We start from the raw sequence: 11,921 nt of genomic DNA on the forward strand, positions 1-11,921 counted from the left end.
AAAGTGACTTAGCACACACACACATTAAGAAAGTAACTTAGGGTAAGAAACTTGTCCATGTTCATGTAATAGGGAAGAATAAATCTAACTCCTTGCAAAAAAAGCTATGACAAACCTAGACAGCATATTAAAAAGCAGAGACATTGCTTTGCCAACAAAGGTCAGTGTAGTCAAAGCTATGGTTTTTCCCATAGTCATGTATGGATGTGAGAATTGGACCATAAAGAAGGCTGAGTGCCAGAGAATTGATGCTTTTGAACTGTGGTGTTGGAGAAGACTCTTCAGAGACCCTTGGACTGCAAGGAGATCAAACCAGTCAATCTTAAAGGAAATCTAGGGGAACCATGTTTTGCTGCTTTCTCAGGAATGTCTCCTGGAATTTAATCTTACTCATTCTCTCTTCCTTGCTTGCTCTTTCCCCTGCCCTTAAGTTAGCGGTTCTGGCTGACATGTCAGTATTAGCTAGATACTGTTCTGCATGCAGAACAAACTCTCTTATCCTCAAAGACCTTTCTTTACAACTCTCATGTGATTACCTCCAGACTTCCAGGAGGATCCTTAATCCGAGAGTTCTGATCTCTGTCTTGCTTTACTGCTCTTAGTTAAAGATTGTAAGTTACCAATAAATATGTACTCAGCATTTGTGGTTCAGCGGGTAAAGAATCCACCCGCAATGCGGGAGACCTAGGTTTGATCCCTGGGTTGGGAAGATCCCATGGAGAAGGGAAAAGCTACCCATTCCAGGTTTCTGGCCTGGAGAATTCCATGGACTGTATAGCCATGGGGTTGCAAAGAGTAGGAAACAACTGAGTGGCTTTCACTTTCATGGATTTTGGGTTTCCCTGCTGGCTCAGGTGGTAAAGAATCTGCCTGCAATGAAGGAGACCTGGGTTCGATCCCTGGGTCAAGAAGATCCCCTGGAGAAGGGAATGGCAACCCACTCCAGTATACTTGCCTGGAGAATCCCATGGACAGAGGAGCCTGATGGGCTACAGTCCGTAGGGTCACAAAGAGTCCAACACGACTGAGTGAGTAACACACATACATACAGTGTTTTCTAGGGGAGTTGCTCTTCTGCAACTCTCCCTGCACTGTCTCCATTATCCTGTGTGTGAGAATTATTCAGTGTGAAACTGTCACAGAAATCAATCCTGAGTGTTCACTGGAAGGTCTGATGCTGAAGCTGAAGCACCAATAATGGCCACCTGATGTGAAGAGCTGACTCATTAGAAAAGACCTTGATGCTGGGAAAGATTGAGGGCAGGAGGAGAAGGGGATGACAGAGAAGGAGATGGTTGGATGGCATCACTGACTCAATGGACATGAGTTTGAGTAAGCTATGGGAGTTGGTGATGGACAGGGAAGGCTGGCATGCTGTGATTCATGGGGTCACAAAGAGTCAGACACGACTGAGTGACTGAACTGAACTGAGTCAAGCCATGGAAGAAAACAGAAGAGGACACTCAATACACCTGTGAGCCCCTGGGAGATCTCAGATACCTATTCAGAACTACAAATGAGTGCCACCATTCTAACAAAAACCCCAAAATTAAGTTTCTGGGGATAAGATTTCTCAGGACAGCTCTAAAGAGCCAACACAGCTTGTCAGGGGTTGTACTCCAGAACAGACAGGAGATAGGTCTTCTGAACCCTGAACAAGGAGGGACTTGAGCCATCTGAATGATAAGTGTTGTTTCTGGGTAAATACCTCTAGCTAAGTTAAAGAAAGTCTCACAGTCCTCAAGAAAAACATTCAGACCCCACAGGATCTCAAAGAACGAGCTGGAGAGTTCTCTGGGTGGCTACAATCTCTCTTTGGGGGATCTTCCTGGTGATGGGAATTTGGAGTTGGCTGATGCCCCTACTAGTCTCTGTTATCACCATATTGATGCTGCTTATGATTGCTCCATGTATTATCAATTGTCTAACCCACTGTGTCTCTGCCCAGGTCAACAAGCTACAACATCCATTGCCAGTTCAACAAGGATATATAAAACTATAGCCGACCACAGAAAATATCACTCACCCTTAGATGGACACTGCTATAAGGACTCTGAGGCCTGAGACTAGCAAGAGGGGAGGCCCAATGCCCCTCACCATCCTAGTTCAGCAGCAAGTAGCCAGAAAGACCTCGATGCCCCTATTCCCAAAGAATTGGGCCTCCCATCTCTTGAGGGGGGGATGTTAGGTAGTTAGAATAGGAAAAAAAAGAGTACAGAATGGTGGTGGCTAAAAAACAAGGAAGGGAAAAGCCCATGAAAATAGAACAAAGGAAGGGCCGAGGACCAGAGTGAGAACCTCCGGTAGAACAAACAGCATTCAAGGCTAGCCCAATTCACATAGGCCAGGCCCAGGGGGAGGAGAAAAACATATAAAAAGAGGAGTCAGAGGGCCAGGGGTCTCTCTCTCTCGCCTCTTGTGTCTTTTGGGTCAGCATGCCCTCATGCCTCAAGGATGTATTTTCCTTTGTTTTCTAAATAAAACTCAGGTGTAACATGGAGCTGTAACACTGACCAGTCCAAGGGCTGTAACGCTGGTCTGTTGCTTCAAAGTTTTGTTGTGACGACAGAACTGAGGAAATCACACTCCCCCAACACTTCCTCTGGCCCTGGCCTCTCACGCGTGCTATGGTTGGCCGTCTTGCACTGGCTGTGGCTTCCTGGAGTCGCTCCTTAAGTTGCTGGCCTGCTCTCCTTATTGAACATTCAAGTGCTTGAGTAAAGGGCCTGCTGCCAACTTGGGGCCAGATCCTTTGCTTGTTGGTTGGATTAGGGGCCGGATGCCTTGGTAGGGCCTAGGGGTGAGGCAGATGACCTTAAGTGACTCTTCTGTTGGCTCCTGCTGTTGCAGGACATGATGGGCAGTCATGATTCTGGCTGGAGTACCCTTAGTTTGTTAGAGAGCACATAAGACCGAGGGCCCTGGCCCATGTAACCAGACACCTTAGGAGACAGCTTCCCCAAAGCAGGGTTCTATATTGTGACCCCGGCATGGATGGGTCTAGAGAGGTGGGAGAGCACAGAGGTGTTTGCATCCGCCCCCCGCCTGCTGGTAATACTGTAATATCTCTGGTTGTGGGGACTGGGGAAGCCTTTTAGTGGCCTTGTTGGAGGTGGGGTGGGGGTTGCAGGGCTGATCTGTAATTAGGCCTCTTGTATAGCCATGGCTGCTAGGCTCCTCTTAAGCTTTGGCATAGTTACTGCCACAAGTCAGCTGTGAGTCTTCACTGGATCTTGTCTTTTTTTGTCCTGGAAAATTGGTTTGCAGAAAGGAAAGGAGAAAACCCTTACCATTACTCAGCTGATTTCATGAAATGTAGCAGATGGAATGTGTTTTCTGAAGATCTCTTAATTTGAAAAATATATTCTTTAACTGACAGATAGATCATAGTTCGTTTGTGATTTACATAGTCTAGAAATATCAAAATGTGATGAAAAGAATTTTCAAATATGTGGAGTACTTTTAGGTATTAATATTTTAAAATGTCTTTTATGATTAGAAAGGAAAAATACCTTTGGACTTGATTTCTTAAACTCGGAGCTTTCCTAATTCAAATTCTTCTGCATTGGACTTAGGGCATTATTTTGATGCTGAATAGTACTAGATGGGAAGAATCAGAGGAATCTTCATTCAGTTGCAGCACCGCCTCCTCAGGACCCTGGGGTAGTTGCAGGAGAAGAGTGGTGTACCGGCAATGACTGCTGTGGAATCAGGTGGGTGTGACACGGAGTGGATCCCAGCTGTTTAATAGCTCTGTGGGCTTTTCAACAATTTATTAATACTTCTCTCGGCACCTTTATATAAAACTTGTTTGTTTAGGCATGATGATACTGATTGTAAAAACAGTGATTGTGTGTTTTCTACCTATATCCATGCCCTTTGCAATATGATTTTACACCTGGTTCTGTAAAAAGTGAAACAAAAGATGGAGAGACAGAAATCTGTCCTTTCAACTTTGGGTTGAGGCTGGTCTCATGTGCTTTGGCCAGAAAAATGCAGTAGGTATGACCCTGACAGCTTTGGGCCTAGGCTGGAAAGATCTTGAATGTTTTGCTTTTTCTCTGGATCCCTGCTCTCCATGAAAACAAGCCCATATGAGCTTGCTGGATGACATCCGGGTGCCCAGGTGGCACCCAGCTCAACCCCAGAAGTAGAGCACCCTAGTCAACAAGCAGCAGACCACACACTCACCTTGGTGTCCAGGTGAAATGAATGAATGGCTCAGCTAAGCTAAGCTCACTGTGCTGACCATGAGTTCAACCATGAGCTAACTAGGTTTTGGGGTGGTTTATCATGCAACAGTAGCCAATTAGCACGCACAACCAATTAACATGCACATCCATTCCAAGCTGGATGCCAGGTCCAGTGGCTAAGATTCCTAGCTCCCAATGTTGGGGGCCTGAGTTCGATCCCTGATCAGGAAACTAGACCCCACATGCCCCAACTAAATAAATAAATTAAAAACCCTCCTCCATCTATGTACGTCCATGTACTGACACAGCCCACAGAGGAGCACTGTTAATGTGTTTGTGGATTTCCATACCAGGCACAGGAAGAACGGTGGAGAAAAGGAGAGAACAAAGCAGTCTGGCTCCGAGTCCTCACCAGAACTTCTGGGATCACAAGTCCTTGCACAGGGTAGATCATACATTCTTCCTGGCTGTTAACTTCCCCTACTGCAGCTGCTGCTGCCAGTTTCCACCCCATGCTACTGCAGGGCAGTTGTGATCTTGTCCGCCAACACCAGCCCACTTGTGGTGGCAGCATGGCTCTGTGATGGAGAGGACTGTGAAGGCAAGTTCAGGCTGAGGAGGAGGGAGGCCTCTGCCACCAGCTTCTGCATCAGCTCCATTTCCAAGCACTGCCCTCCTTCCCTGTTGCTCCCACTTATAAGGAGGCACTCAAGAGCTTCAACCAACAGAACCTGGGCATTCAGGGAGCTTCCCAGTTAGAGAACTTTCTCATTTCACCATCGCTGCATGTATCTGATTAGGATATATTTGCAAACACAGACATTTATAGGTACTCTGTTTGTGTTTTGGACTTGCACCCTGACCCAAAGTTAATTTAGTTAAAAAAATACTGAAAAATTTTTGAAGAGTTGATCATTAAATTCGCTACTTCTCTTATTTCTAACTTTACTGCATTATGACTTGGAAATGTAATATGTAAAATTCGTGTCCTTTTTACTAAGTATATCCTTTTGTTTACAGGATATGCATTTATTTATTAGCAAGACTGTTGGCTCAGGTTTTTTAATAATTCATATTGTTACCACAATCTTTTGGGTTTCTACATACAGGTCAGTTATGTTTCCAGTTTTAAGTGCTTTAAAAAAAAAACATTCTGGCTCTTCATTCTCTCTCTTAGACTTTCTCTCTAGAGTCCCTGATCTAATACCTTTTTTGTCAATTAAGACTGCTTTGGCAGGGCTCCCTCTGTGGCTCAGACGGTAAAGAACCTGCCTGCAATGTGGTAGATCCGGGTTCCAGCCCTGCGTTTGGAAGATTCTCCTGGAGAAGGCACTGGCTACCCACTCCAGTATTCTTGCCTGGAGAATTCCATGGACAGAGGAGCACGGCGGGGTACAGTCCATGGGGTCGCAAAGGACACGACTGAGAGCGACTAATACTTTCACTTTCAGCTTTAGATGCCCAGCCAGCCGGGTCCAGAGGGAAGATATATGGCGGTCCAGAGGGAGAGAGAAAAAGGTGACCTTCAAAAGGCAATTTCAGGTTCCTAAGTACCAGGTACTGTAATTCTGTTTTAAACTGGACTTACTGTTTTCAGACACCCAGCGTGGGGCTTCAACGAGTTCTCCGTAAAGATCTGAGTAACTACAGAGGCTACCCACGCCAGCCTCACTGCACTTGGCGGCGGAGCGGGGACGAAAGGAGAAGGTGTGGCCAGAGGAGCGCGCAGAGCGGCAGCTGAGCTAGCCAAGCTCCAGGAACCCCAGGCTGTGCTGCGCTGGCTGCCGGAAGTGCAAACCGCTTGCTGGTCAGCGAGAAATCCAGTCTCACCACCAGCATCTCGTGGAGACGTACCTGTCTGCAGGGTCACTCCAACCACCCTGGGCTCGCCGCCTCGCTTTGTCTCCGCAGGCAGGAGATGCTGGGGAAGAAAACGCACTCTTCTTTGCGTGGCAGGACCTCCCTCCGCCCACGCGGGGGGAAGGCGGGGTCGGTGGGTGGGGCCCTCGCTGCGCATTCTGGGAGCTGTGGTCTCAGCTGCTGCACCGGTGGCTTGCAGAGCTGTAGGACTACAATTCCCGGTTGCACAGGGTAGGTCGTGGGGGTGGTGCCCAGCCGTCCGCGTTCTCAGAGGGGGCAGGGCAGGAGGCGGGGCTGTCGCAGCGCATTCTAGGAGCTGTGGCGTCTTCGCCAGCTGTAGCAGGTGCCTTGGGGAGGTTGTTTAGTCGCTCATTCCTGTCCAACTCTGTGACCCCATAGGATGCGGCACACCAGGCTTCCCTGTCCTTCGCTATCTCCTGGAGTTTGCTCAAACTCACGTCCATTGCATCAGTGATGCCGTCCAACCGTCTCATTCTCTATTGTCCCTTTCTCCTCCTGCCCTCAATCTTTCCATGCATCAGGGTCTTTTTCAATGAGTCGGTACTTCCCATTAGGTGGTCAAAGTATTGGAGCTTCAGCTTCAGCATCGGTCCTTCCAATGAATATTTAGGATTGATTTCCTTTAGGATTGATTGGTTTGATCTCCTTGCTGTCCAAGGGACTTTGGAGGGTCTTCTCCAGCACCACAGTTCAAAAGCATCAGTTCTTTGGCACTCAGCCTTCTTTATGGTCCCAACTCTCACATCCATACATGACTACTGGAAAAACCATAGGTTTGACTATATGGACCTTTGTTGGTAATGTCTCTTTTTTAATACGCTATCTTTGTCATTGCTTTTCTTCCAAGGAACCAGCGTCTTTTAATTTCATGGCTGCAGTCACCGTCTGAAGTGATTTTGGAGCCCAAGAAAATAAAGTCTATCACTGTTTCCATTGTTTGCCATGAAGTGAGGGGACTGGCGGAGAAGGCAATGGCACCCCACTCTAGTACTCTTGCCTGGAAAATCCCATGGACGGAGGAGCCTGGTAGGCTGCAGTCCATGGAGTCGCTAGGAGTCGGACACGACTGAGCGACTTCACTTTCATTTTTCACTTTCATGCACTGGAGAAGGAAATAGCAACCCACTTAGTGTTCTTGCCTGGAGAATCCCAGGGATGGGGGAGCCTGGTGGGCTGCTGTCTCTGGGGTCGTACAGAGTCAGACACAACTGAAGCGACTTAGCAGAGGGGACTGGATGCCATTATCTTCATTTTTTGAATGTTGAGTTTCTTCTTTACTGCTTTTTTTAAAATTTAAATTTATTTATTTTAATTGGAGGCTAATTACTTTACAATATTGTATTGGTTTTGCCATACATCAACATGAATCTGCCACGGGTGTACACATGTTCCCCATCCTGAACCCCCCTCTCACTTCCCTCCCCATACCATCCCTCTGAGTCATCCCAGTGCACCAGCCCCAAGCATCCTGTATCCTGCATCGAACCTGGACTGGTGATTCGTTTCTTATATGATATTATACATGTTTCAATGTCATTCTTCTAAAGCATCCCACCCTCGCCCTCTTCCACAGAGTCCAAAAGACTGCTCTATACATCTGTGTCTCTTCTGCTGTCTCACATACAGGGTTATCATTACCATCTTTCTAAATTCCATATATATGCATTAGTGTACTGTATTGGTGTTTTTCTTTCTGGCTTACTTCACTCTGTATAATAGGCTCCAGTTTCATCCACCTCATTAGAACTGATTCAAATGTATTCTTTTTAATGGCTGAGTAATACTCCATTGTGTATATGTACCACAGCTTTCTTATCCATTCATCTGCTGATGGACATCTAGGTTGCTTCCATGTGCTGGCTATTATAAACAGTGCTGCGATGAACATTGGGGTACACGTGTCTCTTTCAAGTCTGGTTTCCTCGGTGTGTATGCCCAGCAGTGGGATTGCTGGGTCATAAGGCAGTTCTATTTCCAGTTTTTTAAGGAATCTCCACACTGTTCTCCATAGTGGCTGTACTAGTTTGCATTCCCACCAACAGTGTGAGAGGGTTCCCTTTTTTCCACACGCTCTCCAGCATTTATTGCTTGTAGACTTTTGGGTAGCAGCCATTCTGACTGGCGTGAAATGGTACCTCATTATGGTTTTGATTTGCATTTCTCTGATAATGAATGATGTTGCGCATCTTTTCATGTGTTTGTTATCCATCTGTATGTCTTCTTTGGAGAAATGTCTATTTAGTTCTTTGGCCCATTTTTTGATTGGGTGGTTTATTTTTCTGGAATTGAGCTGCAGGAGTTGCTTGTATATTTTTGAGATTAGTTGTTTGTCAGTTGCTTAATTTGCCAGCTTTTTCACTCTCCTCTTTCATCTTCTTCAAGAGGCTCTCTAGTTCTTCTTCATTTTCTGCTATAAGGGTGATGTCATCTGCATATCTGAGGTTATTGATATTTCTCCCAGCAGTCATGATTCCAGCTTGAGCTTCATCCAGCCTGGCATTTCACACGATGTACTCTGCATATAGATTAAATAAGCAGAATGACAATATACAGCCTTGATGTAGTCCTTTCCAAATTTTGAACCAGTCCATTGTTCCACATCTATTTCTAACTGTTGCTTCTTGTCCTGCATACAGGTTTCTCAAGAGGCAGGTAAGGTGGTCTGATATTACCATCGCTTTAAGAATTTGCCATAATTTGTTGTGGTCCACACAGTCAAAGGTTTTATCATAGTCCATGAAGCAGAAGTAAATGTTTTTCTGTAATGAGAAGCTAACAGGCAGGAAGACAGGGGATCTCCAAATGGAGGAAATAGGCTGCAAGTGTCAGACATTTTTTTATCTCTCTCTTAAGCGGCAGGAGGAAACAGACAAGCGTTAGATTTTTTCCCCTTCTCTATACAAGTTTAAAAAGAGGTTTCTTTTAAAATCCTGTGTTGCCATGACAACACCCAGCTCCACTTGAACTTAACTTTTCTCAAACCTTATGCTAACCAATGCATTTTTCTTATGGAAATGTTTGTCTTAAGCTATGTCTTAAGTAATGAAATATGTATTTACTCTAGACTCTGTCTTCAAGTCAGTTCTGCCTAAGACTCAGAACCGACTTGACAAACCAGTATGTTTTACTCATACATCGTTCTCCTAATCTAATGAAACTCTATATTTACTTGGAAACCTGCCTTTCTTCAAGATTCATGTCAACTGTTTTATGGCCCAGGATGACTCATCTGGTGCCAATATTATCTCAAAATACATGTTGTGGGTGAGGGGTCTGGTGCCACTCTGAATTTTGAGACATCTCCTTTCTATAGCTAGTAGCTATGTAACATCCGGCTAAAGACTAGCAGGGGGGCACTCTTTCTGCCCCATTCTGATGTCTATGTCAGAAACTTTCTCTATCTCTTTTATACTTTAATAAAACTTTATTACACAAAAGCTCTGAGTGATCAAGCCTTGTCACTTGCCCCAGATTGAATTCTTCTCCTCCAGAGACCAAGAATCCCAGTGTCTTTCATGGTTCACCAACAACCTTTCAATTTCCTTTCTTTTCTATGATCCAACAGATGTTGTTGGCAATTTGATCTCTGATTCCTCTGCCTTTTCTAAATCCAGCTTGTACATCTGGAAGTTCTCAGTTCACATATTGTTGAAGCCTAGCTTGAAGGATTTTGAGCATTACCTTACTAGCATGTGAAATGAGTGCAATTGTGCAGTAGACTGAACATCCTTTGACATTGCTCTTCTTTGGGATTAGACTGAAAACTGACCTTTTCCAGTTCTGTGGCCACTGCTGAGTTTTCCAAATTTGCTGGTATATTGAGTGCAGCACTTTCACAGCATCATCTTTTAGGATTTGAAATAGCTTGGCTAGAATTCCATCACCTCCACTAGTAAGGCGTCCTAAGGCTCACTTGACTTCACACTCCAGGATGTCTGTCTCTAGATGACTGATCACACCATCATGATTATCTGGGTCATTAAGACCTTTTTTGTATAGTTCTTCTGTGTATTATTGCCATCTCTTCTTAATATCTTCTGCTTCTGTTATGTACGTATCATTTCTGTCTTTTATTGTGCTCATCTTTGCATAAAAATTCCCTTTGTGTCTCTAATTTTCTTGAAGAGATCTCTAGTCTTTCCCATTCTATTGTTTTCCTCTATTTCTTTTCATTTATCACTGAGGAAGTCTTTCTTATCTCTCCTTGCTCTTCTTTGCAACTCTGCATTGAGATGGGTATCTCTTTTCTTTTCTCCTTTGCTTTTGCTTCTCTTATTTTCTCAACTATTTGTAAGGCCTCCTCAGGCAGCCATTTTTTCTTTTTGCATTTCTTTTTCTTGGTGGTGTTTTTTTTCACTGCCTTCTATACAAATGTTATGGACTTCCATCCATAGTTCTTCAGGCACTCTATCATATCTAATCCCTTGATCTATTTGTCACTTCCACTGTATGATCACAAGAGATTTTATTTAAATCGCACCTGAATGGCCTAGTGGTCTTCCCTACTCTCTTCCATTTAAGTCTGAATTTTGCAATAAGGAGTTCATGATCTGAGCCACAGTCAGCTCCCAGTCTTGTGGGGCTGCTTGACTGCCATTTCCAGAATGTGCAGGGCTGGGAGCGGTTCCTGGCCCTCCTGTGCACAACAACAGGCGGGGCTGTGGGTGCCACATCGCAGTTGGAGGCTGGGGTGCCTGCAGAGTCCCGTCCTACCTATCACTCCCCATCCTCCCCTGTGAAACGAGGCACCGGGAGGAGAAGAAGGGGCTTCAGTTCAGTTCAGTTCAGTCGGTCAGTCGTGTCTGACTCTTTGCGACCCCATGAATTGCAGCACTCCAGGCCTCCCTGTCCATCACCAACTCCCGGAGTTCACTCAGACTCACGTCCATCAAGTCAGTGATGCCATCCAGCCATCTCATCCTCTGTCGTCCCCTTCTCCTCCTGCCCCCAATCCCTCCCAGCATCAGAGTCTTTTCCAGTGAGTCAACTTTTCGCATGAGGTGGCCAAAGTACTGGAGTTTCAGCTTTAGCATCATTCCTTCCAAAGAACACCCAGGACTGATCTCCTTTAGAAAGGGACTTAGAGGGGTGTAAAGGCTGAGATTTGCAGCCTGCAGCCTGCCCTGCACATCTCGGTTTTGTCCCAGATCAGATTTTGACCTTCCTACTACCACCTGTCTTTGCAGCTTTGTTCATTCTCCAGTCTGTGTGCCCAATCCAAGCCCAGAAAACTACGCTTTTCTTTTCTAAACTGTTTATGGTAACTGGTTTGATATCTGAGAAACTATCTTTTGCTCGCTGACCTCCTCTTCTTCCACCCAAAGTGCGCCCCTTTGGGGAGAAGGTTATCGCAGTGGCCCTGTTCGAAAGCACAACTAAAGAGAGGGAGAGGAGTGTGGACTGGGGCTTCGCAAAATACCACCCGAAAGACACACCGAGTGCCTTATTCAGAAATTTGGATGTTGAGCCATTTAGTCTGCTGAGACATGAGTCGCCTCAGTTCCCAAGCAAGTATCTAGTAGGCCGTTGTCACCAACCCAATTAAGCAGTGAGGTCTCAAAAAAAAAAAAAAAAGAAAAAAAAATCAACCTTAAGATGTTAATGGTTTAAGGGTTTTGTTTTGCTCTTTATTTTTTAATACTCTAAATTGATCTTGTCAGGCCGACTGGCCACTTTCTCAGAGACACAGGTGATGACCCAGGTGCTTAGGAGCAGGCTGATGTTCCCTCTTTGAGATGGTGAGTTTCAAGGTATAGCACACTTAGCAGCATTTGAATCACAGCAAGTGTAACATCTCTGCTTTGGGTGGAAAGCTCATCAGAGACAGCAGTTAGGGTGTGTACCTTC

The sequence above is a fragment of the Bos javanicus genome, chromosome 28, assembly GCF_032452875.1.
Source record: "Bos javanicus breed banteng chromosome 28, ARS-OSU_banteng_1.0, whole genome shotgun sequence".
Lineage (NCBI taxonomy): Eukaryota > Metazoa > Chordata > Mammalia > Artiodactyla > Bovidae > Bos > Bos javanicus.